This window comes from Balaenoptera borealis (assembly GCF_965194805.1).
Source record: "Balaenoptera borealis genome assembly, chromosome: 17".
NCBI lineage: Eukaryota > Metazoa > Chordata > Mammalia > Artiodactyla > Balaenopteridae > Balaenoptera > Balaenoptera borealis.
In genome coordinates, this window is record NC_138876.1 from 71,673,389 (window position 1) to 71,701,242 (window position 27,854).

The 27,854-nt window shown below is 42.1% G+C and overlaps 1 protein-coding gene, 2 long non-coding RNA genes and 1 pseudogene across 6 annotated transcripts in view; all 4 read left to right on the forward strand.

Annotated features, from left to right (window-relative positions):
* Positions 1-27,854, forward strand: part of LOC309615376 — a 515,886-nt gene that overhangs the window by 378,588 nt on the left and 109,444 nt on the right. The gene's annotated exons all lie outside the window — the stretch shown is intronic.
* The window catches only part of CRH (corticotropin releasing hormone), a 435,535-nt gene that overhangs the window by 346,153 nt on the left and 61,528 nt on the right, over positions 1-27,854 (forward strand). The window lies entirely within an intron of this gene.
* Positions 1-27,854, forward strand: part of LOC309615364 — a 226,510-nt gene that overhangs the window by 127,514 nt on the left and 71,142 nt on the right. For 2 of the 3 annotated variants that reach the window (XR_014236769.1, XR_014236770.1), the window contains exon 2: positions 26,857-26,907. The exons of the other annotated variant lie outside the window; for it this stretch is intronic. This is a non-coding gene — a long non-coding RNA (uncharacterized lncRNA). The remainder of the gene's footprint in view (positions 1-26,856; positions 26,908-27,854) is intronic. 3 annotated transcript variants of the gene reach the window in all.
* On the forward strand, positions 17,551-26,849 carry LOC309615358 (Golgi pH regulator pseudogene; annotated as a pseudogene). Its single transcript has one exon. The product of its transcript is annotated as a Golgi pH regulator pseudogene (transcript).

Consider the following 27,854-nt stretch of genomic DNA (forward strand, 5'->3'; position numbering starts at 1 on the left):
TCAGCTCTCACTCTCTCCACCCCAAGTCCTGTCACTGACTTGGGGCCCTTCAGCTCCCGTGGGGTCCTCCCAGACGGCACCCTCTCCCTTATGGCTCCTCGTCCTATTCAGATACCTGGATGTCCTCCAGCTCGCAAACCTTTAACTCCAGCCTCACCCACCACTGCCTACCTCGCCAGCTAACGCCCCCGTGTTCATGGTACTTACATCTCACTAATATTTCCCAGCTCCCTAAATCTGTCAGCCTCGTTCCTTTCTTCAACCCTTTCCCTGTTCAGCTTAGACTCCGACATCACCACTGTAATTATAGTATTCCCATGTCCATACTCCTAATTCCTTCCACCACCGCAGCCAACATTCAGTTGTACAGCCACTGGTAAGGCAGATGTTGACACCACAGACCCATGGTCTCCAGTCCCAGCTGCAACCCTGCCCCATACCCTCTGCATGTCCCAGGGGAACCCTAATCCTTGCACCATTCTCCACCCCTCTCCTCCTAAGCTCCCACCTCACTTCCATCAAAAGACATTATGTCCTACGCAGGAAAAAAGATAGAGTACTCTGTTGTTAACAAAGTATGTTCACGTAGGTTCATTTGACCTACACAGCATCTGGGACAGGTAGGCAAGGAAAGTGTTCTTATTCCCATTTTACAAACCAAGAAACTCCTCTGATCCTCAGAGGAGTTTCATGTTAACGTGAGACAGTTATTAACAGAGCCTGGGTAGGAGCACAGGTCTCCCAGTTCCAAGAAGCCCAAGTCAAGCAGTGAAGTGGATATTTGTCCAAGGGCACCAAGGAATCCTTGGCAGCCAGGACGAGCACCCATGTCTCTGAGTACCTTCCACATTCTGTCTCCACCTCTAGAGTGTGCTGCCTTCTCAACAATGGCTCTGTTGCTCTCAAAGTGCCTGTAGTTCATTTACCCTTTATGTTTAAAATTTTTTTAAGTGATCTTGAAAACAATAAGCAGTTTTATTTTACTTTATTTTGAGAGTTGTTCCCACCAATGATTGTTTCTCTGTGTAAGTATTTATCTGGTGGTGTTCTCCGAGCCTTGGCTGACACAAGCCCAGTTGCCCTCGGCTCCTGTCATCAGGTTCGCAGGCTCTGGAAACAACACCAGCAATGAAGTGCAGGGAGCCAGACCAGGGATCTAATCTAGAGACATCACCCCGTGGAGCCCGAACGCGCGCCTGTTGACCTGCCATGGAGAATCCTCTGCGTGGAGCCACACAAACTTACAGTCGAGCTGAGTTTCTGTGAACACATGATATAATCCAAAGCCTCTTCTATTGGGAATGGGGGCCAGAGGGAGACATTCACTGCAACTCTAGGCAGATAGGAGTCTCAGCTCTTTCCAGGGCCTTCCGGTGAAGCGTGAGACCAAAGGGAATCTGCTTCTGTTAGTAAGGAGGGTCCACCCTATCCCAGTTTCTCTAGCAATACCTTGCTTTGTTTGTGCTGCACCTACATCATTGTACGTTATCGTATACGGAGGCAGACGTGCAAAAGGGGTGCTGATGTCGTGTCCCTTGTCATCTGGTGCAGCCTGCGTATCTGCCCCTCAGACGCCGCCTTGGAGATACGCTGTTCCTCAGCCTGCCTCCGCCGGTTGGGACTGGCAGGCTGCCCCGCCCCCAGCCCATCAGAACTGGTACCTGTGGGCAACACCAGAGCACTGGACTGGGAGACAGATGCCTTGGCTCCTAACTGTGAACTTGGGTGAGACACACGCCCCCTGAGTCTCAAATCCCTCCTCTCTGGGCCAAGAGGTTTGCCGTGGCCTAGCGAGCTCGGCAGCACTGAACGGACTGCTTATGTTGTCACGACAAAGGGATTCCCAGGAGGCAGCCCAGTGCTACAGGGAGAGGGGCCAGAGGAGTCTCCTTTAAACGCGGTTGATTTAGGGGCTCCCGGCAAGTGTACCACTGGACAGCATTTCCTGGAAGTGCTGGTGAAGGTAGAAAGTGAGGGGCAGCAACATGTCAGGCCGCGAGGAGCAAAGCAAATGAAGGGAAAGCCCAGGCCTGTTCCGTAGGTGAGTCAGCAGATGGCACACACCTGTAGAATTATTGATTCATGCTGGCTTTATGGGCAGGTTTGGGGGAGGGGTAGAACAGGGTTGGATTGGCCCACGGGGACATTTAAGGCAATGGAGGGTACTCTTGGTGGTTCTGAGGACAGTAGTTGAAGAGAGATGTCTCAGTCCCAGCCCTTGGCAGCCCATGGTGACCTGTCAGCCCTCTCCCTACCACAGCAGAGGGGGGGGGTGGGGAGAGCACAGGGTCATGGTGAACGTTAAATAATATTATCCGTGCAAAGCACGAGCATGAACGTTTCAGTGAAGAGTAGCATCTGTTAATGTTCTGTGGAGGACCTCAGAGGCAAAGGAAAGCAGAGCCCTCCTAGCAGCTCCACGTTGCACTCAAGTCTGACACGTTCAGACCTGTGACGACAAAAATGGGGCCCCTCCCCACTGCTGCCCAGAGCTTCGAGCAGTAGCGGATACCTTCAGACCTGTCCCACCCCAAGCCTCAGGACCATGGGGAATGCAGCCCCAGCACTGACAGGCAGTGGCCACACAGGTTAAGAATTCAGATGGAGTCATTTAGACCTAGGTTAGAATGCTGGATCTGCCATTTACTAGCTGTGCCGCCTTAGACAAGTTACTTCAGCTCTCTGAGCCTCAGGTTCCTCATCTCTAAAATGTACAAACATTTATTGAGTAAACATCTGTTGAGCAAATGGGAATAAGACTACTTTCCATATGGGTCTTTGTGGCAAGTAAATGAGAAAATTCCTGAGCCTATTGGTGACATGATAGGTATGATGGTTAATTTTATGTGTCAACTTGACTGGGCCATGGATTGTCTAGATATTTGGTCAAACATTATTCTGAATGTGTCTGTGAGGGTGTTTTTGGATGAGATTAACATTTGAATCAATAGACTGAGGAATTAGAGGAAAACATAGGCAGAACACTCTATGACACAAGTCACAGCAAGATCCTTTTTGACCCAGCTCCTAGAGAACTGGAAGTAAAAACAAAAATAAACAAATGGGACCTAATGAAACTTAAAACCTTGTGCACAGCAAAGGAAACCATAAACAAGACCAAAAGACAACCCTCAGCATGGGAGAAAATATTTGCAAATGAAGCAACTGACAAAGGATTAATCTCCAAGATTTACAAGCAGCTCATGCAGCTCAATAACAAAAAAACAAACAACCCAATCCAAAAATGGGCAGAAGACCTAAATAGACATTTCTCCAAGGCAGATATACAGATTGCCAACAAACACATGAAACAATGCTCAACATCACTAATCATTAGAGAAATGCAAATGAAAACTACATTGAGGTATCACCTCACCCTGGTCAGAATGGGCATCATCAGAAAATCTGCAAACAATAAATGCTGGAGAGGGTGTGGAGAAAAGGGAACCCTCTTGCACTGTTGGTGAGAATGTACATTGATACAGCCACTATGGAGAACAGTATGGAGGTTCCTCAAAAAACTAAAAATAGAACTACCATACGACCCAGCAATCCCACTACTGGGCATATACCCTGAGAAAACCATAATTCAAAAAGAGTCATGTACCAAAATGTTCATTGCAGCTCTATTTACAATAGCCAGGACATGGAAGCAACCTAAGTGTCCATCATCATATGAATGGATAAAGAAGATGTGGCACATGTATACAATGGAATATTACTCAGCCATAAAAAGAAACGAAATGGAGTTATTTGTAGTGAGGTGGATGGAGTTAGAGTCTGTCATACAGAGTGAAGTAAGTCAGAAAGAGAAAAACAAATACAGTATGCTAACACATATATATGGAATCTAAGAAAAAAAAAAAAAGGTCATGAAGAACCTAATGGTAAGACGGGAATAAAGACACAGACATACTAGAGAGTGGACTTGAGGATATGGGGAGGGGGAAGGGTAAGCTGTGACAAAGTGAGAGAGTGGCATGGACATATACACACTACCAAACGTAAAATAGATAGCTAGTGGGAAGCAACCACATAGCACAGGGAGATCAGCTCTGTGCTTTGTGACCACCTAGAGGGGTGGGATAGGGAGGGTGGGAGGGAGGGAGATGCAAGAGGGAAGAGATATGGGAACATATGTATATGTATAACTGATTCATTTTGTTATAAAGCAGAAACTAACACACCATTGTAAAGCAATTATACTCCAATAAAGATGTTAAAAAAAAAAAATAGACGGAGGAAAACAGATTGCCCTCCCTATGTGGGTGGGCCGATCCAATCAGTTGAAGACATGAATAAAACAAAAGGGCTGACCCTCCTGCACGTAAGAGGAAATTTCCTCCTGCCAGAATGCCTTGGGCTGGGACATAGCTTTTTTCCTGCCTTCAGACTTTAACTGAAACTTTGGCATTTCCTGGGTCTCTAGCCTGATGGTATCTGGACTCCTGGGTCTCCAAAATGCTGAATGTGGGTCTTGGGACTTGTCAGCCTCTGTAATTGCATGAGCCAAGTCCTTATAATAAATAATATACAGATATATAGATAGATATCTTTCCTATTGGTTCTGTTTAACTGGATAACCCTAATACAGCAGGTGCCCCCCCCCAAAAAAAAAAAAAGGTTGTTTTTATGATTTCTATTTCTGTTATTTCAGAATTTGGCAAGAAATGTTGCCTGTACATAAAGCTGAGTAAATTTGTTGTTTAAGAGACAGGGGAAATGCCAGGAGGGTTTAAATAGCACTTGTTATTCATGTGCTATTCAGAAGATGTAATTTGATCATCTAAAACAAGCACTTATAACAACATGTGTGTATGTGTATATCAAGATACTACACACACATTATGTATTATAGTATATATTATATATGTGTATATATTTTATGTTCATTATTTATTAAATTATATATGTAATCTTGACAATATTATGACCTTAAACTCTGGGAAAGACATTTTAGATTTGTATTGATAATTATTTTCTGTTTGTATGGCTTTCTAAAATTAAAAAATTATATAATTTATACTAATATAATATTGGTACTGAGGAATCTTAACTAAGATGAAATCATTGAAATGCAAACTTGACCTTCGTCTAAAGAGGGTAAAGAAAGCCCTCAATGGCTTCCCTTCTCTGCAGCTTGCAGAGGTAGTGAAGGACCCCAGCACAAAGACAAGCAGGGACTCAGAGAAAACTGTCACAGCGAGATTCGAGGCACGGGGGAGAGGACAGTGGTGGCCAAGGAAGATGGACCAAGTCCACTTTGGCTGGTCAGGCTGGAGATGTGCTGCTTCCTGATGACATGAGGGGCCTTAAAATGATTCATAAGGGGGGCTTCCCTGGTGGCGCAGTGGTTGAGAATCTCCCTGCCGATGCAGGGGACACGGGTTCGTGCCCTCGTCTGGGAAGATCCCACATGCCACGGAGCAAGTGGGCCCATGAGCCACAACTACTGAGCCTGCGCGTCTGGAGCCTGTGCTCCGCAACGAGAGGCCACGATAGTGAGAGGCCTGTGCACCGCGATGAAGAGTGGCCCCTGCTTGCCGCAACTGGAGAAAGCCCTCACACAGAAACGAAGACCCAACACAGCCAAAAATAAATAAATAAATAAATAAATAAATAAATAATTAAAAAAAAAAATGATTCATAAGGAGAGGAAAGATGCAGTCAGAGGAAACTCAGTGTTCAGTGACTTTGTTCCAGGTGGGAATAAAGGTCACTGGGCTCCAGGGGGTATTTTAATCTCCTCTTGTACAGGCTATGGCTGAGAAAGGAAAATGTAGGAAGCAGACAGCTAGTTCGGGGTGGTGTCAAAGGACATTTTTTGGTTTTCTGGTGATGACCAGACAATAGACACCCTGTAAGGAATGCCAGGAAGACTTTGAGGGCCATCAATGACCTGGCAGGCAGGAGACCTGTCTCCTAATTAAGGCTTTCCACTGAAATCCAAGTTGGGGAGGAAGAAAGGGTCTGATTACAGTTTACATTATGAAGGGAAACAGAGGATAAAATGCCCAACAATTCTTTGAGAAAAATGGGAAGGAAGACTATCAGGAACAATACTTACAGGCACAGATGTCTATTCATCAAAATTTATTGAATACCTATGTGCTCTGGGGACTCTAGCAAATGAATGAGATCCAAGGCCTGTATCAACTGCAGTGTCCTCTAAAAGCAAAGTGTCTGAAGAGCTCTTGACCAGCCTTGTTGAAAATGTCATCTCTGAGAAGAAAAATCCCTGTTACTCTGAGCTTAACTCTGATTGGCAATGGGGCTCTGACATTTTAGAGTTTATGATGCCCTTGGTGCGGCTGTATAAACACAGGATTTTCAAAGTACATTTCACAAATTTAGAGAGGATTGTTTGATCTTTTGCTCAAGGAATATGAATCTGATAAGCCAAGTTGATGCTACCATCACAGATGACTCCATGATGGAAGAAAATTAAGGGTGTGCTAAATTCGTGTGGCTGCAGAGGGAGTTCTCTTACTTCAGATTTGAAAAGAGCTGTGTGAAAAGGTGGAAGGGGAGAGTGCCCCAGTGACCATGAGTGGTTTAAAGCAGCCAGCACATCACGAGCTGAGGGTGGTGGACAAGGAAAAGGACAGGCAAGAGGACTTTAAATCCAAGTTTGACTTCAGTATTAATCAATAGGGGGTTTATGAGATCACTGTAGGAGCATAGCCATTGTAGACATTGAAGAGAATGAAGCAGAGCTCCACAAGCCGATATAAAAATGGTTTAACAAAATACAGTTTCCCAGTTTAAAAAAAGTAAGGCATATGTATAGTAATCTCATTTTAAAAAGTGGATCTATGTGTGTGGCTATATACATACATACACAGAAAGCATGTGCATAATACATACTCAGACACATTTGTGTCTGCAGAGGACATTTCTGGAGAGATGTAAAACTTGCAGAAGCTCCATGGAGGAAACGTACTGGGGACTGAGGTGGGAGGGAGAATCGTTTTTCATAGCATAACATTTTACACTGTTTAATATAACTTTTTGATTAAAACGCTCTTTTTTTTAAAATTAAACTATGTTTGGGGCAGAATCACCAGTGCTGAGAGGGGCCACTGCTTCGAGCAGCTGTGTACTGTTAGTATTTAACACCCCACGTCAGTGGCGTTGCCTTCTGGTCCGTCTGCGGTCAGCGTTCCCCTTTCTGGCCATCCTCCACACCACTTCCAATTTTCTCTTTCAGAAATGTAGGTTCACCTAAGCCAAGAAATCCTTGTTGCCTCCTGTTTCCTACAGGATAAAGTCCAGTCTCCTTCATGTGAGGCATTGTCGTTAAGTGATACTGCAACTAGTACAGTATCATTTCTGGGCCTTTCTGGCCGTCTTTCTTCACTTCTCCTTTTCCATTTGATCCGTGTCTGGTCAATCAGCCAGGCCTCATCAGTTCTCCTTTCTAAAGCTCCCTGAAGTCTACTGCCTTCCTCTCTTCCCACTGTCACTTCTCTAGACCAAGTTCATCACCTCCTTGGTTTACCTGGCCAGCCTCCTAACTGATAGTCCCTTCTCCAGTCTCTCTCCACTCCCAGCTGTTCTCTGGACACTACATTCTTTTAAAATGCAAGGAGTGTCCTATCACTCCCCTGCTTATAACCCTTTAAAGTGGCCCACTGATCGTAAGCTAAAATCCCAGCTCCTTATCAGGGCCAGCCTCTGCATCTTTCTCCAGTGCCATGTCCTCCCAACTCCTTCCTCTCAACTCAGACTCTATTTCCACCAACTGCTGTGCACTGGTCAGTTCCTTGAACACCGTGTTCTGTTTCCTCCGAGTCTTTGACATGCTAGTCCCTGTCTTAAAACATTCTTCTACTCCCTTCTCACTGGTCTTTCAACCACACCTGCTTCACTCCTTCAGCATATAGGGTCATAAATAATAAGAGTGTCATGGGAAGATCATAAATGATGGAGGAAGAAAGTGGTCACCCCTTTGAGGAGGAATCCTGCAGGAGTTCAACTGTCAGAAGAGACCTGCGTGAGAAAGACCATAGCAGCAGGAAAGTGCTGGGCAGGCTGGAGAATGGGAAGGAGAGGGATGCGTCTGGTGCATCTGGCGGGGAGGGCTGGGTGAACGGGTGGCAGAGGAGAGGAGCGGCCAAACGAGGCTAGAGAAGGTGAGGGACCTTGGAAGCCAAGATAAGGAGTTGAGTCCTCATTTTTTTAAACAATGGGGAAACTTGAACTGTTTTAAAACTGGCAAGTGACAAACTCTAGTATTTATTTTAGAAAGATGTGACCAACAGAGTGCAGAGGAATGGAGTTGGGGAGATGAGTGATCCTAGGGAAACATGATGAGAGCCTGGCCCAGGGCAGCAGCGGGCAGAACTGGCAGGAAGTGATGGATTCGAAAGAGATGTGGAGCTATAACCTCCTGGGCCTGATGACCAAGGGCCAGGGAGGAGAGAACTGGGAATCACGGAGGACTCGAGATTCTAGCCAGAATAGCTGGGAATATGATGAGGTCATTGGCGGAGACAGGACTCACAAAAGGAGGTCAGATTTGGAGGAAGATAATGAATTAGATTTAGAACATGTTGACTTAGGGTGTAAGGTCAGGAAGCCCACACATCCATAATTAAAATCAGACACAGCCCTGGTTATAGCATGTAGGGCCTTCCACAGAAACCACCTGTTAGGATGGGCTTCATCCTTCCTGGCAGCATGTTACTATGACTCCAGTTTTCCCGGTCCCAAAGAAGCCACGTGAATTGTTTGCATTGCATGCAAAGCAGGAGTTGTAAAAGCACAAGGAGAAAGGAGATAAGGCCTGTGAGTGGGACAAGACCCATTGTGCTGGGGCCAAAATTTGCACCAGAAAATTGTTTTCCTCCTCAAGCTTGCGTCAGTCACTATTCTGTTTCTCTTCAAGATTCCTCTCAAGTCCTAATTCTGCCGTGGTGAGCAACCAGAACCCTGGAGACAACTTTGCTTCTGCCCAGCACTGAGCCCCTGGGGCGCCTTGAAGTCCACGGGGACATTTTTCACATAGTTAAGCAGTTCCTCCTTTGCGTCTGAACTCTTCACACGTGTATATCTTGTCTCCTCACCTAAATCCTTAATTCTTAAAGAGCCCAATTTATGCCAAACATTTTATTTTGTTATTGCCACACTGCCTGGTACATCTTAAGTTTTCAAAAACTACAAATTCGATTGAAACTGACACTGAATTCATTTGGGGTCGAAAGGAGAAAGATAATCACTGTCTTGAAAGGACAGGATACAAGAGGTAATATGTTGGTTATACGAGTCAGTTCCTAACATACAAAGAACATTCTAACATGAAAGCAGTGCTTTCCCCTCTACTAATAAAAATGACTTTGCCTTCTAAATATGCTTGAAAGGAGAAGAATACTGGCGTTCTAACTGCCAAGGGGTCTTCTCAACTGTCTAAAAAGTCTGTTTTTCTTGGACCACCTTTTGTTTATAAGCGGTATTGGTAGAATAAGTATAGAACTTGTCTTTTACAGTTAGTTATACTAAGTTGTACTAGACAGCGCTCAAATGGCAAGACTGAGAATTAAGTCTTGCACTTCCTTTTAGTTCTTTTTAGTTAGAGGTCCACTTGTGTGGCCATCATGATGTTGGGCAAATTAAAAGAAGGATATTCATGGCTCAGCCCGTGACATAATTCCCTGGGCAGAAGAGGTGAGGCAACCTCCAGTATTGCCAGTGGCCAGCTTGTGCACTTGTCATGATGCAGGATGTTGTTTGTCGGGGAGGTGGAGAGAAGACATAGGAAGCTGGTTTTGTGTTACCGCTTGACGAGTACCGATAGGCCTCTGATCACAGCGCCCTCTCCAGCTGTCCTGCCACCAGCGCCTGGCACTCTACTATCAACACCACTATTTAGTGGAAGCTCCCATTACGATCACCCTTCACCCTACACAGGGGCACTGGAACAACGGGACCTAACGCTCACAGCTTTCAGTAGGGGGCACAGTTATGAGTAGGAAAAGAAATGGCTCAAAAGTGGATCCGAGTCTTGGGAGCAGCACAGAGCATGCCTCTGGAGGTCTGCAGAGACAAGGGCGAAAGGCCCTGGGGTGCTTCTTCACACTCCTGCCAAGGGCTAGATTCCCTCTCCTTTTAGAGCATACCCTTCCCCTTCTGAGGTTCCCCCAAGTGTGAGGTAAACAGCAGGAGAGCTCCTTCCTGGCCCTGGTGGCAGCAACGCCTGTTGGCTCTGGGCCACATTCCTTTCCAGACTTCACAGACCTCCGGTCACAAAGGGCTCATTGCACAATACTTAGGAAAGTGGGCATGTGGGCTGGGCCGAGATGAAGGGGCGTGTCCGGCATGTGTCAGAGATCCAGGTGTAGCTGTTTGCCAAGGCACCCCAGGTGGTGGCAACAAGAGAGAGGATCAAATGTCTCAGGATCTCTGGCGAGGTGGCTTTTACTTTTTTTTTTCCTCCCACAGCTGTTAATAAGGCTTGTCAGGATGCATCTTCTCAGGTGGAAAACATTTCAGAAGTACACTTGGCCTACCTGTGTTTCAGCTTACTGGAGAGCGTTGAGAATTCAAAACCCACAATGAAGAATCTGAAACTAAAGCTCCTTTTATCCCTCCATTTTTCGTAGTCAGCCTTCTCCTGCGGTTTTATGCGGTAGTATGTGCAAGATTACTCAATATATTACACAACTTTTGAAATTAATATGGAAGCTGAAAGATATTACCACAGCTTTGTTTAAGCCCTATGCCATGATGGAATGTTCTTTCCTGTTGGTAATTATTTCATAATTCTCTTTTATTAAAAACAATCTGTTTGGAAAACCAGAAACATATGGAAGATCCTTATAGGATATACACATTTCAGTGGATTAAAAAACAATCTAGTGTCCTAGAAAATATTAATCAGACCTTTGGAGCTGACGACTATGCAAATGAGGTCTATGCTTATATCCAACAATTCTTCATTTTCTTTCAGATTTGGGGACTTCAGGCTGATGTTAATACGTTTGCAATGAATTCAGTTGGAAAAAGCTCTGAGTATCTGTATCCAGGGGGTGCCTGGGCTCAAACTTACAGATGAATTAGAGATGCAAGACGTAGACAGCTCTACATAAAGCAAAACCTGGACAAAGACTGCTCCTAAATTATTGATAACTCTAAATAAAATGCTAATTCGTGGTTTAAGTCAGGAAAGGCTCATATAGGAGACAAATTATGTAATAAAGATAGGTCACTTACCACAGATGGTGTAAAGCCTCACACCTGCCAGATGAAGTGTTTACTCATATGTGCATTTACAGAGTATACACACGCAAACACATAAACAAAGGGATCTACCTAAACTAGAAAAGGCCATAGGAAGTCTGTATATTTATTATAAAGCAAAAAGCTCATTAGTTGTATAAGTGCCTTTTTAAGTTTTTTTTTTAATGGACTACTGCTAATCAGGCGTCAAGGCAGAGTAGCCTGTCAGTTTCCCTGGATTCATTTTCATTGTATTCTCAGCCTTTTGGATGGGGTCCTGGGTGCTTTCTCTTGACCTTGATCAAAGCTTGTTTCGTTTGGAGCTGTGAAGGCTGGGAGAGCTTTGGTGAATAGTGTCACCTACCTAGAGTACCTGAATTTACCAATAACCACACCAAGGTGATAAAATGAGATTTCCTCATCTTAGAATATTCTGACTTGGAAATTAAAATAGTTCAAGTATGAACCAATAAATTCCTTCAGGGTGAATTAGAGGCAGGGAGGACTGAAGAGGTCACCAGGTTAAGAGAGAGAGGACTTAAGCTTTAGTCTCAAGCTGGCACTAACTAGCACAATGGCCTAAGTCAAGACACTTAACCTGTCTGTGCTGGTTTCCTCCTCTGGAAATGAGGACGTTGCAATGGCCGATCTCTTAGTTCTCCTCCAAGTCTAAACGCCTGTGGTATGTGACTAACACAATGGTCAGAGAACATTATAGTCAATAAATATAAATGTAGACAAGTTAGGACATTCTGTGTTTTGTGGATATTATTTTAGGTTAAACCTAAACGTAGGTTTCGATGACTATAAAATGAATAAAGTCTAAAAACTGGACCAATGAGCTTTTAATTTCCAAGGACTAAAGAGGTTGGGTCATAATCTAACTGTGAAAATCATAGTAGCCTCTCTAGACGGAAGCTGAATATGTGCTAGAGTCAATGTGCAGGTACCTTTTGTTTTTATCTGAACCTCTGAATTTATTTACATGCTTTGGATTATTACTACTTTTATAGAGTGAGTTTTGGCCTTGCGGCTGAGATATATTTATTCCCAATGGGTTGGAGGCCAAAGAGTGTTAAAATTGTGTCTTGTGGATAGACACTGGGTCTTCCCCACCTTGTCTCTTGCCCTTGGGGTCCTCTGTGGGCAGCTGATCTACCTGTGAGAACACTGGACTGCTGCTTCCACGGGGGAGCATGGCAGTAAACTTGGATCTTGCAGACGAATCTCAGCGTGCCTGCCTGAGCAGTGTCCTGTACTTGGCTCTGGGGTCCCAGTGTGCTCAGGGAGGCTGGTGCCGATGAGTCAGGGCCTGGCACCCACCCCCGTGCTCCGCCCTACTGGTAAACAGAACGGCTATGTGCCGTCATTCAGAGCCTCTCAGGGCCTTGAGACTCCAGGAAGAAACAAATATTTTAGAAGCCAAAACCCTAAGGCAAGGTAAAGAAAACAGAACTGTCCGCATCCGCGATGACTTCACTGGTGTGAGTTCTTTAGGGGGAGGAGCTGGAGATGGTTTCCACTGAACTGTTTTACTTACTTCTCAACCAGAAGGCCCTTCTCTTTCACTGTTTATAGGGGGTGGCCTTTTGCCTTTTAAGCCTTGAAATTTCAAAACCAGACTTTAGAATCAGTATCGGTTGCTAACCCATTAATAAGTTTTTTTCTCTTCTTTTATTTTATTACTTTTGTTTGCATTTTTATACTATCTTCTATTACAATACCTCTTTCAGTTAACTTAGTTTTTATTTAGCTTACTCTTCCCTATCGTTCTGGGGAGAAGCTATTAAAAGAAAAACACCTAGATAAAAGAATAAACATCATTAGGCAACAATTGTAGACGATTGTAGAAAGTAATTTTACACTGACCTCTTGAGGCACCCTCCTGTGCCTCTTTTGCACCCCCCGGTGGTTGGGGAGAGGCCAGTGGGGAGCTGACAGTCTTGGAAATGTCCTGTGGTCCGGCTTCATGGCAGTAAGTCTGGCTGTTGGGAGCATGTGCCCCAGCTCTGTTTCTGGTGGGACCACCTGTGGCCTTTCGTCTGCTCATTTGGATTCTTTACATTACCCTAAAGTAACTGGTGCATAGTCTCTGTGCTTATGCTGTTATCCCTAAGCCTGGAGACACGCCCATCTTGTGGTCCTCTCCTCTTGTTCCTTTAGACACAGTAATTTCTGTTCTGAGCTCAGCAGATGTCACGTACCTGAACCGGAGTCATGGCTGGCTGATTCCTTCTAGCTCCATCAGGTAGCGTCCCACCTCTCATACATCAGTAGCCAAACCTCCTGTTACCTTCTCCTTCTCAGCCAGGGTTGAGCCTGGGCTGGATATTGTGATGTCACAGAGTAGAACCCTTGCTCCTCCCAAAGGCCCAGCTGAGACCCTCCAGCTGCAACGCTTCCTCTCCTGCCCATGGCAGGAGATTGGGAAGGTCCACCCCCAATTTCTAAACTGGCCCACAGAATTATAGAATCTTACTGCGGGCAGAGACATGGGAGACCTCATGACTAAATTCCGGTCTGATTCCCTTATTTTGCAGCTGGGAAACTGAGACTGGGGGGGGGTTGAGTGGCAGAGTTAAATCTCAAGCCCAGGTGCCTTCGGTGTCATCCCTCACCCTTCTGCACACACTGTATTCACCCCGGGCTCCACTCTCTGGATTTTGTCAGCATCTGATAAGCAGCTCATGGGATGGTTCTTACCTGAATCCATCCACAAAAAGAGACCATTCAAATAACTTGCATTATGGAAAGAGAACAGAGTCTCATGAAAATCATTAGTTTTTCCAACAATCTATAGGTGCCAGAAATAGCAATTCTCGTCCTAGCCTGAACTCAGAAATCCTGAGCTACCAGACCAATCCTAGATTAACAAGTAATGTGACTTCTGGGTAACCGATGTTTTCAGTGAGATTTGATGGTAAGGAACAAAGCTCAAAAGCCCAAGATTAGTGTTGCTGCAGTGCCAAATCAGGTTCTAGTGTTTGCTGAGGAGGGAACGGGAAGGGACAAGCAGTAAAGAAATAGATTCTCACTGGAATTTAGTTCTTTCCTCTTTCATACCCTTCACTTTTTCTAGATACTCTCCCCATGTGGTATTTTAAAATTATCTGCATTGCATGAGACAACTTGTATCTGTGAAGCCAGAGAATTGTGCTTTTGGAATCTCTCAAGAGGGGAATATATATTGCACTTATATAATACCAACAACTAACATTTTATATCGTGCTTTAGCATTTACAAGCCACTTTCACATATATCATTTCACTTAATCTTCACAGCTCAGTGAGGTAAATAGTGTATTATATTTAGGACAATTTTATGGGTAAGAAAATTATAGCTTAGAGAGGTTGTGACTTGCACAAGATCACAAAGCTAATTAAATGGAAAGGGTAACATTAACTACAAACCAGATCTTCCAACCAAGCGTTTTGCCCACCACCCGCTTCCCCAAAGGGTGGGAAGAATCGTGCTTTGGTCCCTGAACACACCTGAAGGCAATTGCATTAAGCAGTCCTTTGAGTAACAAGGAAGAAAGTATTCCCATGGGTCATAAATACCACTTTGCTAACCTAAATGTCTTCATAAAAACTTAGAGAAATTGTTAATTTCAAACTTTAAAATAATATAATCATTGCCCTTCCACCAGACAGTTTCACATCTGTGAATTCTAGTAAGGGAATCATCACGGATATGAACAATATTTAACTACAAGAGGTTCTTTGAGGGAGTTCCCTGGCGGTCCAGTGGTTAGGACTCTGCACTTTCACTGCCGAGGGTGCAGGTTCAGTCCCTGGTCAGGGAACTAAGAATCCCACAAGCCGCACAGCCTGGCCCAAAAAAAGGAGGTTCTTTGAAGCATTGTTTATAACAGAAAACAAATTAAAAGCTCAACACTAGAAAAGTGGTAAAAAGGATTATGTTTAACTCATGAAAACAGTGTTGTAGGTGAGGTTTTCCCAATCTTTAATCATTCATGTGCTATCTTTGGAATATTGCCATCTGTGCTAATATCTACTTAACATCTTCCTTTAAATTAACTTACATATTTTACTGAGATAAGAATATTTAAAGGTAACTTTTTATCACTACATAAGTGGAAGTACAGTATAATTACCTTCAGTATCAGATAGTCATAAAAACAAATATAAAGAAAACATAGTAAGGCTATTAATGCATTGATTTGGTCCTAAAACCTAGCAAAAAAAAAAAAAAAAAAACCACCAACTGATTTAACCATATCACAATTAATACCCTTTATTTCTGTCACACACCTAACCTTTCTGCACTAAAAATCTCTTTTCTCACTGATGTACAGCAGGGCCAGTAAGAAAAACGAAGTACAGGTCTGATTCCAAATCGCAGTTATGCATATTTATACATACCTTGCATACTAAATAACCGTTAACTTCCAGAAGTGGCCTTTGCTGTACCTCAGAAAAGAGCACAGCTGTCACATTGACAGTCAGCTGTCACAGTAGTCAGAGGGCCGGTGCTAGTAATTGCACAAGCTCTCTGTGCAGTCACTCACAGTTCTCAGAAACTGTGCCTGGGGAGCATTTTAGAAATCTAAAATTTTTTGGTTGTTGCTGTTAATTGGGGGTTGGAAGCACTGCTGCCTTTGTTGGGGAGGAGCCGGAGGTGTTAGACAGCTGCGATGCCAGGCGTGTTCTCACGTGACCAGGAATTGACCGGTAATTCCAAGTGACTTCAGATGTCTTTCAGAAACTCCAAGCTGGGCTTCCCTGGTGGCGCAGTGGTTGAGAATCTGCCTGCCAATGCAGGGGACACGGGTTCGAGCCCTGGTCTGGGGAGATCCCACATGCCGTGGAGCAACTAGGCCCGTGAGCCACAACTACTGAGCCTGCGCATCTGGAGCTTGTGCTCCGCAACAAGATAGGCCGCGACAGTGAGAGGCCCACGCACCGCGATGAAGAGTGGCCCCCGCTTGCCACAACTAGAGAAAGCCCTCGCACAGAAACGAAGACACAACACAGCCATAAATAAATAAAATAAATTAAAAAAAAAAAAAAAAAAAGAAACTCCAAGCTGGTGAAAAGTCTACTGAGCCAGACCTAAAGAGTACTATATTCATAATTACCTAATCCAGACCTAAATCCATTTCACATGTAAATGCAAAATTTTTGCCCAGCTTTAATATATGCTGGTTTTTCCAGAAATGCAGCTACTTTGTACATCAGGGAAGACCGTTGTTTATTGTGTGCAGAATTTTACCAAAAGTTGTTCACAATTTTGGAAAATGAGTATCACCAATGGCCATGCTGCTCACAGTGTCTGAGTCACCATGAAACTCACCTGTATCCATCTGCACTCCCAGCTTCACATGCTCAGTGACTCTCTCATTATGTCCGTCATGGTAGTACATCCATCATTAAGACCAACCACTTAATTCACTGAAATGTATATTCTTTTATACAAATTATTCTCTCTTGTTTCTCCTTTTTATCTAGGGTAGGGCATTATATTGATTTTTATTAAATTACGTAGATAGGTAGGCTATCTCTGATTGTCATTTTGGGATTGGGCAAGGTGAGTAAAAACTTTGTCATTGAAAGGGACCACTGGAACTGATAGGGTGAGCACATCACTCCCACACTCGTCAAGTCCAAGAAGTTATCTGAAACATTCATGGGCATGACTAAGGGTCACACATTACTAAGGTAATCCACACATTCTTCATAAAGTCGATTATCAAGTTCTACCTTCTTTAGCCTTATTATAAGCAACAGTATCTGCAAAATTACAGGTTCAATGTACTAGTTAATATTTTTCAGTTACAAACAAAAAAATGTAACCATTAAAAATGTTTAAAATGTGTTCATATAGCACCAAAAAATCATTTCATGCATCAACTGTGGCACATGTTACATATCATGCTTTAGGAAATACAAGATTCTCCATTTTAATGATATAGAAGAATGCCCACAAGATAGTAGGGAGCAAAAAAGATCAGTTGCAAAAAAGTAGGGACCCTTTTTTTTTTTTTTTTTAAAGAAACATTTGAAACAGTGGACTTTTAAATTTTATTTATTTACTTATTTATGGCTGAGTTGGGTCTTCGTTTCTGTGCGAGAGCTTTCTCTAGTTGCGGCAAGTGGGGGCCACTCTTCATTGCGGTGCGCGGGCCTCTCACTATCGTGGCCTCTCTTGTTGCGGGGCACAGGCTCCAGACGCGCAGGCTCAGTAGTTGTGGCTCACGGGCCTAGTCGCTCCGCGGCATGTGGGATCCTCCCAGACCAGGGCTCAAACCCGTGTCCCCTGCATTGGCAGGCAGACTCTCAACCACTGCACCACCAGGGAAGCCCCTAGGGACCATTTTTAATAGATACACGTATTGGGAAAATTGAAAGAGCTACACCAAAATATTCGCAGTGGTTATATGAGAATGGGAGACTGTGTGTGATTCACTTCTTTTGCTTGACTACCTTTTCTAAATGTTTTAGAATGGGCATGTATTGTTCTTAAATTAAAAAAAAAAAAACGGCTATTTGAAATACAAATACTTAGGAGATAAATTTGGAGGGAAATATGGGACATTTATATTCATATATACATCTCTGTAGTGTTTGACTTCTTTAACAAGCATTATTACTTTTGCTATTAAAAAAATCTAATACAGTAGAAAATAAAACATAAAAATGTTGAAAGGAATATACTTGTAAACATAATGAATGAGTATCAGTTTTTTCTCAGTTGAACCAGAAATGTTATAATAGATTTTTATATCACAACTAGCTAAATAAGCTAATGAGGCCAGTATACAACATGCATCTTTCTTTTTCTTTTTCTTTTTTGGTAGCAAAAATATTCATTACCATATTCTTCCTACCACACAAAGTGGAAAGACCTGTTGAGCAAGCAGGGATACATTAGAAGAAACATAAAATGAACCAACAATTTTCCTAATTTCATTAATATTTTTAGGAGTGTCCGTGGATTAAATAAAAATTCCCCAAACTTCTTTTAAAGGTCACCTTGCTTAGAACAGACTGTTCTCGTGGCAGGCTTTGCAAAGATGGAGCTCCCTTTTCCCAAAGTGATCTTTCTCCAGCTATCATCTCAGAAAAAATAATAATAATAATAATTTAAAAAATTAGGTCCTCACTTGTGTTTTATCTTGGCTGAGCATGTACTTAATACTTTACGTTCTGCAGATGTATGGGTTACATCCCTTCTCCTGTAGCACAGGCTTCTGTGATGAAACATCACACCTGTGGAAGAGGTGGGCAAAGCCTCACAGCGGGGCCCACAGAGGTTTCCGTCCCTCTAACAGTGGGATGAGGGAAGCCTGCAGTGAGGGGATACCTTCATGAGCAGGCACTTTCAGGCTAAATGAATGTTATAGACGCTTGGAAATCAGAGTTCAAAGGTTTTTGCTCAGTCGTGGAGGGGAATTTTGTGGAAAAATAAAAATATTAATTTTGTCAACACTTAAATCCACTTGGAGCCAGAATTTCTCAAATTGTGCTTTATAGATCACCTACACCAGAATCTTAAAAAAAATTAATGCAGGTTCCCGTACAACTTCCAGAATTTAGTGCCACTGTATCTCAGGGGCTGGGTTAGGGACCTGTGTTTAGGCAAACCCTCCAAGGGCTTCTGCTGCACAGAAATGTTTAAGAAGAATTGCTGTAGGTCAAAGGCTCCCACATTTTAGCGCAGAACATCAGAGGGTCTTGAGGGCTTAAAAAAACACAGATCACTGGCCCTACCCTAAAGATTCTGGTTCTGGGGCCTGAGGGAGGCCCAAGACTTTATATTTTTAACAAGTTCCCAGATGATGAAGGGGCTGACGGTCAGGACTACACTTTAAGAATCCCTGTGCTCTGCCCAAGAAAGTAGGAAATTCTAAAGGCACTTGCAAAAAAGACCTAGGAATTGCGGTTTGGGACCTTGAGTCTTTACCTCTTAAAGACTCAGAAAAGGGTTTGTATACCAAGGAATTTTGTTCTTTGTTTTTTTTATTTTGTTTAATTAGAATTTTTTTCCACAAATAATTTTTATTTTCCCACTAAAATGCTTGCAGTTTTCATCCATCCATTCAGGATTCTCCAAGGTTAAACAAAATCACTTTTCCTTTATTTTGTACCTGTTATACATGAAAATGTTGTAGATGAACACAGCTGATCTCTGACTTCAAAGATGCCTGCATTAATTTGATTTCGATGACCTCTTGAACACCAATGTTAGCATACAACAGTTACCAGGAGCTAAAGCTACAAAATAGGTAAGGGATGTGACCAGACTGTGTGCTAGAGATTTTAATTAAGCCTTAGTGACTCTGAAGCTGGACTTTTCTTTAAAGGATGTTATGAGAATTCAACATAATCTTGAAAAAGTAAATCTAAATCCAGGCCTTTTTCCAAGCCAAAGTACTTATACTTATTAGCAATGTAAGCATGCCTGGAGGATGAGAAAGATATATGTTGTTAATGTTTACCCCCCGGAGACCCGCCTCATGTGCTCATAAACATCATCATATTTTCTCTAACCAAAGATAGTACTGTACACCTCAGCATAATTCATTTTTACGTAGTGCTAATGACATTAGTAAAAGAAAATGTCAGCCAAGCTGCAATAAAACATTTCCAGACTAATAAAAGTACTGTAATTGAGTCAAACGCTTTAAAATTACTGGCTTTGAAAGGTTAAAATAATAAGTGATCACAGATCCAAGAAATACAATGCTCAAGACATTAGCAGAGACATTTTCTACCATATCATAATTAAAGTCTCAGGGACTCCTCAGTTTAGATCCTGTAAGGTGATCCTTATAGGACCGCCTTTGTTAGGTGGCTCCTCTCTGAAGAACAGAAAGTTATATACAGGACCAATAACGCAGCCATCTTAGGAAATTCTTAAAATTTTATATTTTGCTTTGTAATGTATTTGTTACATTACATGTACACATGTATGTCCAAATTATTCCATTTGGACATAACGACCTGGTCTTTTTTTTCTTTTTTTCTTAAATATTTATTTATTTGGTTGCACTGGGTCTTAGTTGTGGCTCTGGGCTCCTTAGTTGTGGCATGCGAACTCTTAGTTGCAGCATGCATGTGGGATCTAGTTCCCTGACCAGGGATCGAACCCGGGCCCCCTGCATTGGGAGCGTGGAGTCTTATCCACTGCACCACCAGGGAAGTCCCACGACCCGGTCTTTTGGAAATGCTTTAAACCAAACATAAGACACACTGTGAAGATCTACATTCCCAAAGACTGGAGCTGATATTGGTCTAATTTTCCCAGCAAGCCACCTTCTCAGAAAATTTTTCTACTTATTACACCCATGACAGAAGCAGACACAATCATGTCTCAGGAGTAAGGGAACATATCATTTATTGAGCTTTGTGATTAGGTACTTGACATACATTATATTTTGTCCTCACCACTCTCTTGTGAGGTAGGTATACTATTATCGCCATTTAATCTGTAAGGACATAGTTCAGAGAAGTAAAATTTTCCTTGAGCTTCGTAGTAGTGAGCGGAGACAAGATTGAACCTGAGGAACATCTGACCCCAGAGGTTGTGTGCTCTCTCCCCCATACTGGATCATCCTAACATGAGTTATATTACTTACACCTTCTCCTACATTGGAGAAGGTAGTATGTTTGGGCTTAAAAGCTGAGCTAGAGTTCCCAGGAGAAGCACAAATAAACAAGAGGCAGTAAAAGGTCTGAACAAAGACCTTTGGTATCAACTCTTTCTGTTAACAAAAACACGAGAGCAAGATTTGCTTCAAATAATCCAAAGTTAGTGGTTACACACGTATACTTTGTGCCAAGAAATTGTTTCTAGGTCAGTTAAAATTTTGGAACTGAACTGTTTCTAGTTCACTTGAAATTTTGTAAATTATATATTAAATGCATTAAGGGAACGAATTATTTAGCAAAAACATGAAGTCAATCCCTTTGTTGAAAGAAAGAATATTTACATCCTAGTTTACCTCCTTTGTAAAGTTGGGATTTCCACTTCATAATTCATCCACTTCCACAAATGTTAATTTCAAACCTGTGGTACACAAGGCACCGTGCCAGGTGCTACAGGGGATGAGTTGGAACAAAGACATTGTCCTCAGAGCTTAGAGCCTAATGGTGCATAAGTTAAATAGCAAAAAAAAATTCTACCAGAAAACAATGTATAAGTATCGTAAGAGAATTATTATCAAAGTGCCATGAGATATTAAAGGAGAAAGAACCAACTTCTAGGTCTGGCAGTCAGGGAAAGCTTCGTGAAGTGGAAGACATATGAAATGACTGAAAGGATGGGTACATTTTTGCTAAGTAAGATGAGAGAGGTGAGAAGGAATTTCTGAGTACAGCTGGGTTAGAGCTTATCTATTATCAATAATTCTAATCAAGTCAAATTCTTAGTGCTATAAAATGCAATCAGGATATGCATTTATTTGTAATCCACTCCAAAGGCTTTACGAGAACATATGATTAAACCACACATATAACAGGATAGTTAAAGATTATATGGGAATGCCTATACTTTCTGCTTAATTTTTCTATAAACCTAACACTGATCAAAAAAACTAAAGTCTATTATTTTTAAAAATAAAGGTAGATTCTGTTATACTACAGTTAAATTTTTGTTTTGTTTTAAGGAAAAATCCTCAACACTTGCATGCCTGACATTGTCACAGGTGGTTTGCATTATCTAATGGACGATCCAATCCAACACTCCATCCTCCTCAACTTCAGGGTTCTTCAGCTCAACTTTGCTGGCTCCACTCACATCCGTGGAGTCCCCCAGATCTTGTTATCACCCAGTTCTAAATTTTTAAATTCCAGTCGCTCTCTGATCACCTCCTCTGGTCGTTCCAAACCGACCACTTCCTATTAAACTGCTCTGTGAAACTCACAGAAGCCTACATTCCACTGACCATACCAATTTTCCCAATTTACCCTGTTTAGCTTAGGATGCCATCATCCCATCAACCACTCTCTTGTGCACACCTCAGATGCTTTGCTCCAGTGTCCTGTTGAACTCTTCCAGCAACAGCTCAACCCTTGGTAAATCTGCCTCTTCTCCCCTTTCTTTACCCCAGATAGTTATCCCAGCTGAAGAAACTCATAACACCATGCAGAGTGCTCCCACTACAAATGGTCTGCAACCTCAATCATGCCCTCAACACAAGGCAGCTCTTCCACTGTCCACTGAACAGTCATTGTCAACCTTCTTCAGTCTCCTGAAGCCCTCTGTCTGACCCACTTCCCTCTCACTCTTAGCAGTGAGACTTATCTCCTCTGCAAAGAACTGAGAAGTCATCGTGTTATTTCTCCCAACTCGAGCCCCACACCACTCTGAACACATCCACATCTGTACCCTCTCTTAACCCTTCCTTCAGCTCAGTTGAAAACGCATCCCTCCTCCAGACCAACGCTAATACCTCTCTTTGTGCCCTGAGCCCTATTCAGGCTCTCAGCGGCTACTTTAAGGAACTTGCTCCTTTAATTATCCCCTTTAGCTAATTTTTACCTCTCTCTCTCTCTCTCTCTCTGTCTCTTGCTGACTCTCTCTTCTCAGCATAAAAACATTCTCAAGTCTCTTCTATTTATAAAAACACAAACCCTCCCTTAAACCCAGACCCCTTTCCCCGACACAGCTACTTTCAGTTCTCTTCCATCCTTTTCCAAACCAAGCTAATGGAAAGAATAATCTACTGCGTTACCTTTCAAGCCACAGTACCAATGTCCAAAGCAAGACAGGGAGGATACAAAAGTACCCAGGTTTGATATTGTGTTATACATAATGACTCCCTTCATGACGTCACTCCCAAACTCTCCTAGGACTTCCTTCAAGCTAGTAGACAAGCTACTCATGTCCCTGCCTGAAAGACTGTTTACAGTATTTTCACATGATTTTTCTCATTCTAATGCCATTGCCAGGACATCTGGTAGGAGAGTATGTGCAGTTAGAGTCAGATGGACATGGACTCCTGGTTACCCCCCATCTGTGTTTCTGTCTTACCTCAGTTTGGGCATCACAGAGATATAAACGTTCAGCAGTTTCCCCCTCCTCATGAGATCTTAGTATAATCTGCATGTTCCCTTGAAACCCACTGAACTCACAACGTTTTATTTCTAATGAGCTCCCTCTGATTACCTTCCCTTTCACTTTCAAATGGATTCCTCTCTGAATTTCTGTTCTGCTTAATACTCAGGTGGCATTCAGAAATCTAAAGGAACTTACCTCCACAGTGACCTAATCTTTTCTCTGGTAGTTAAACTTCTATCCAAGTTTAACTACTACTTGATCCTAAGATTATATCGATAGGAAACACCTAAGGGCTAATAACAGCTTTTTAGGAGATGAAAGAAGGAAAAGACTACCATGTAAATCAAGACACCAATTGAACGTGTGTTCCAATTTAAGAGACATTTACATGTGGAAAGAGTAGCTGCTTTTTGGAATATAGAAAATCCAGTATTTGTTTTTACTTCTTACTATGCAAGACACTATGAAGGGATATAAAGTGATACAGAGCCGGTCACATATGGTACCTGCCCAAAGAACTCCCCGACTGAATAGGGAGACAGAAATCACATACAATTCAAATGCAAACCAAGTATTCCAGCTGAGTTGTTAAGATCACCATTTTTGGAGTTAAATCCTGTCCTTGAAGCTACTATGTTCCAGAAGGGGGAGGTGCATAACAAACCATCAGGATTCTGGGGAATGATAAAGAGTGTTACCACTTCAGTACCAGGAAGTGAAAATCTTACTCTTATTCAACAGGAAGTGGATGCTTTGGAAGAACTAAGCAGGCAGTTCTTTGGAAGAACTAAGCAGGCAGCTTTTTCTGGAAACGGCTGATCTCTATGCTACCAAGGAGAGACTAGAATACTCCAAAACTTTCAAGGGGAAATATTTTAATTTTCTGGGTTACTTTTTCTCTATTTACTGTGTTTGGAAAATTTTCATGGCAACCATTAATATCGTTTTTGACCAAGCTGGGAAAACTGATCCAGTCACAAGAGGCATTGAGATCACTGTGAATTATCTGGGGATCCAATTTGATGTGAAGTTCCGGTCCCAGCACATTTCCTTCATTCTGATTGGAATAATCATTGTCAGGTCTATTAGAGCAGTGCTGATCACTCTTACCAAGTTCTTCTATGCCATATCCAGCAGTAAGTCTTCCAGTGTCATTGTCCTGCTATTAGCACAGATAATGGGCATGTACTTCATCTCCTCTGTGCTGCTGATCCGAGTGAGCATGCCTCTGGAGTACCGCACCACAGGCACCGAAGTTCTCGGAGAGCTGCAGTTCAACTTCTGTCACCATTGGTTTGATGTCATCTTCCTGGTCAGTGCTCTCTCCAGCATACTCTTCCTCTATTTGGCCCACAGACAGGCACCAGAGAAGCATATGGCACCTTGAACTCATGCCTCTTACAGACTGCTACAGGCCAGTGGTGTCAGAATTTGGATATAAGAGGGGAAAAATGGAGGGGACCGGGGCCTAACATTTTTTTAAACTGACAAAATGCTGTGGTAGCATATTCTACCTCCAGCTTACACCTTCCTCCTCAGATGATACTGTGATCATGAGTAGCATCAGCTAGAAATGAGAGAGAGAAGTAACTCAAGCTAGTACTCAGCCAAGAGCACCCTGTTTGGGTTTGAGGCTGGTGCAGTATGCTGGGTGGTGGGGCTGAAAAGAGCCAAGAAACTAAGGGGAGAAAATACACTGGAATTCTGGGGTAAGAGGGATCTAAGGGAGCTGGGCCAAACACATGAGATTCTGTTTAAGTCAAGGATCACATGGAGAAGGTTATGACGTTCCCTTGAGATTGACTATCATTAAAATCAGAGACTGTTAACAACAACAACAACAAAAACTCAGTTAAATCCTGAGTGCAAATCTTTGCCCAGTTTCCTCATCTATAAAGTGGGAATAATGATCCCTGCTTTGTAGGAGCGCTGCAAAGAAGAAATGAGATGGATGGCGAATGTAGAGTTTAGCATGGATGAAGCATATTGGAAGTTCTCAAGGATAAGTCAGTGGGATTTGGGCTGTTATTAGCTTTATCATGATTATGGAGGGGTAAACCAGATATGGTATGGATTTTAAGGAAGAAGAGCTCACATATGCTTGGGAGACTCAAGACAGACTTCATTCAGTAGGTGGGCTTTGAAGAGCCTTGGAGAACGTGTGATATTTCTTTAGGGCAATGTGGAGGAGCTGCATCTCTCTGCAATCCTGGCATAGGGACCCAGAGCCTGCCCGTGTAACCACCTTAAGAGTCATGGGCAGAGATGAAACTTTGTATATGTTAAAATTTACAATACTTGTTTATGATTGTACCTGCTCTATTCATTTATTTAATAAATTCCTATTTACATCTTTGATTTGAAACAGGCGATACTTGTTAAAGTGCTATAATATCCATAGTAGTCCAAAAAGCAAGTAAAGGGTATTCTGAATAAGTGCTATTGTAAAATAATTTCAGAAGCACATACTTGTTATTAACGACAGGCAGTGTATTATGTACCTCTTGGCTTGTCATCCTGTCTATGGAGTACATGTTGTAAAGGAAGAAAAGTGGGTAATTATGTTTCACATGAACATCAAATTGAGTGTTCCTTCCTTGTAGTTTTGTAAAGTATAATTGTGGCAAGATTGTCCTTAGTTAATGCCAGGAAAAGTGAAAAATAAATGTCTTTTTAAAAATGTCTCTTATATAAACAAGTAAAACCTGTTAAAGTGGTTTGCAGTCATTAAACATAGGTCAGTTCCCATTAAAACAAACTCCATGGATAAATCTGAATTATTTTATGTTGGTATTTTGTTGTATCAAATATTGCTTAGCATGAAATTAAATATATAAAGTTTGCATTGGAGCAAAATAAATGTCAAAATTATTATTAATTTATCCATTGTTGGCAGACTCAAATAATTTTGCAATAAAAGAGTTTTAATTCTTCCTATATTCATCTTAATGGGTGCAAGTTTATGGCTCAAAAAATGAACAAGTGAATTTTTAATGTTTTTATATAAATAGAGAAGTTAATTTTTATCTCAGATGTCTATTTTAATAATTGCCTTCAAGATACTTATTAGAAAAATGCAGTTGAGATTTTGTTATAAAGATTTGTGTGTTCTTCATAAAAATTACCTAACAGGTTCTAAAAATATAAATAAATAGATAAATAAATAAATAAACAAAAACAAAAACAAAAAAATTATCTAAGAGGTTCTAAGATTCATTAGCATTCTATATCTCAGTCTCATTCCCAAGGAATTTCTTTGTAATAGGACCTTGTTTGGAACTATAGTTATTGTCTGGGTTTTAATAGTATCACTAATTTTTAAAGTTTGATATAAAATTCTGGACTCTAGTCATTTGAGGACATTTCTGATATATCTTGTGGATGTGATGTTTGCAATACTCTAACCTGATTTTGGAAATAGAGCTGATCGTTGTCTAGAGAAGCACTACAACTTTCTCCTCCACCTACTCTCTCACCTTTAGTAGGCTCACATCCCATCTAGAGCCATTCCTTAGTTCTTTGGGAACCTTTGCCAGATGTATTAATCAAGTTTTGCCGTGTACCAAAAAATTCTCAGTGGTTTACGATAACAAAACTTTTACATCTTGCCTACAGGTTGGCTGGGCAGCTGTGGCAGCCGTACTCTGAGCTGTGAGTCAGGTTCAGGTATGTTCTATGGGTCTTTCATTCTGGGATACCATAATCCTAGATTACTTGGGACACCACATACCATAGTGGAACAGAGACAGGCTTCCGAAAATAAATAGCCCATTGCAGAAGGGGAAGCAGTCACAGATCTGTAGCAATTCTAAAATCTCACTGGGCAAACATTGCCGAGTTCCCAACCTGGAGGTAGGGAATGTTCCTTGCTCAGGCTCCAATTCTCTTCCCTGGGAATAGCTCTTCTCTCCATTGTTCTCATGGCTCTTGGCTCCACCTTGGGGGAGGTAGTTTTCCATTACCCCTTTTGGTCACATCTGAAGAAGTATGTGTCCTCCCCGGCAGCTGAGCAGCTTCCTCATCCTGCTATCTGCCTCTAGGATGTTGGGGACCTTAAGGTCTTTTTTTTAAAAACAAAATCTTAATTGAGAATAGTTTTAGATTTACACAAATGTTGCTGAGAGAGTACAGAGAGTTCCCATATACCCAACACCATGCTTCTCTTATTAGTAACATCTTACAGTAATATGGTGCATTTGTCACAATTAATGAACCAATATTGATACATTATTATTATCCTAAGATCTTTCATTATGGCTCAAAGAGTCACAATCTCATTTAGGAAAAAAAAACAAAAAATCACAGTCTTTTTTAATCCTGGCAAGGCTGCTTTGGGACTTAAATGTCTCTCAGAAACTATTAAAATTTTTTGTGTGTGGATTCAAGTTAGCTCTGTGAGGCAACAGCCATATCCACATCATTTTCAAGTCATGCCTCCCTCTCTCTAGACTTAATTACAGATAGTTTGAGTTTATCAAGTTTTGTGAAACCTAGTCCTTATTTCTTTTCTACAAGTTATTTTGTCCAGATGAAAGAATTTATTGGGTGCCACCTTAATCCATTCAAATGTTTTACAGAGAGTACGATGGTGACTTTTATTTGCTCTTTGTCCT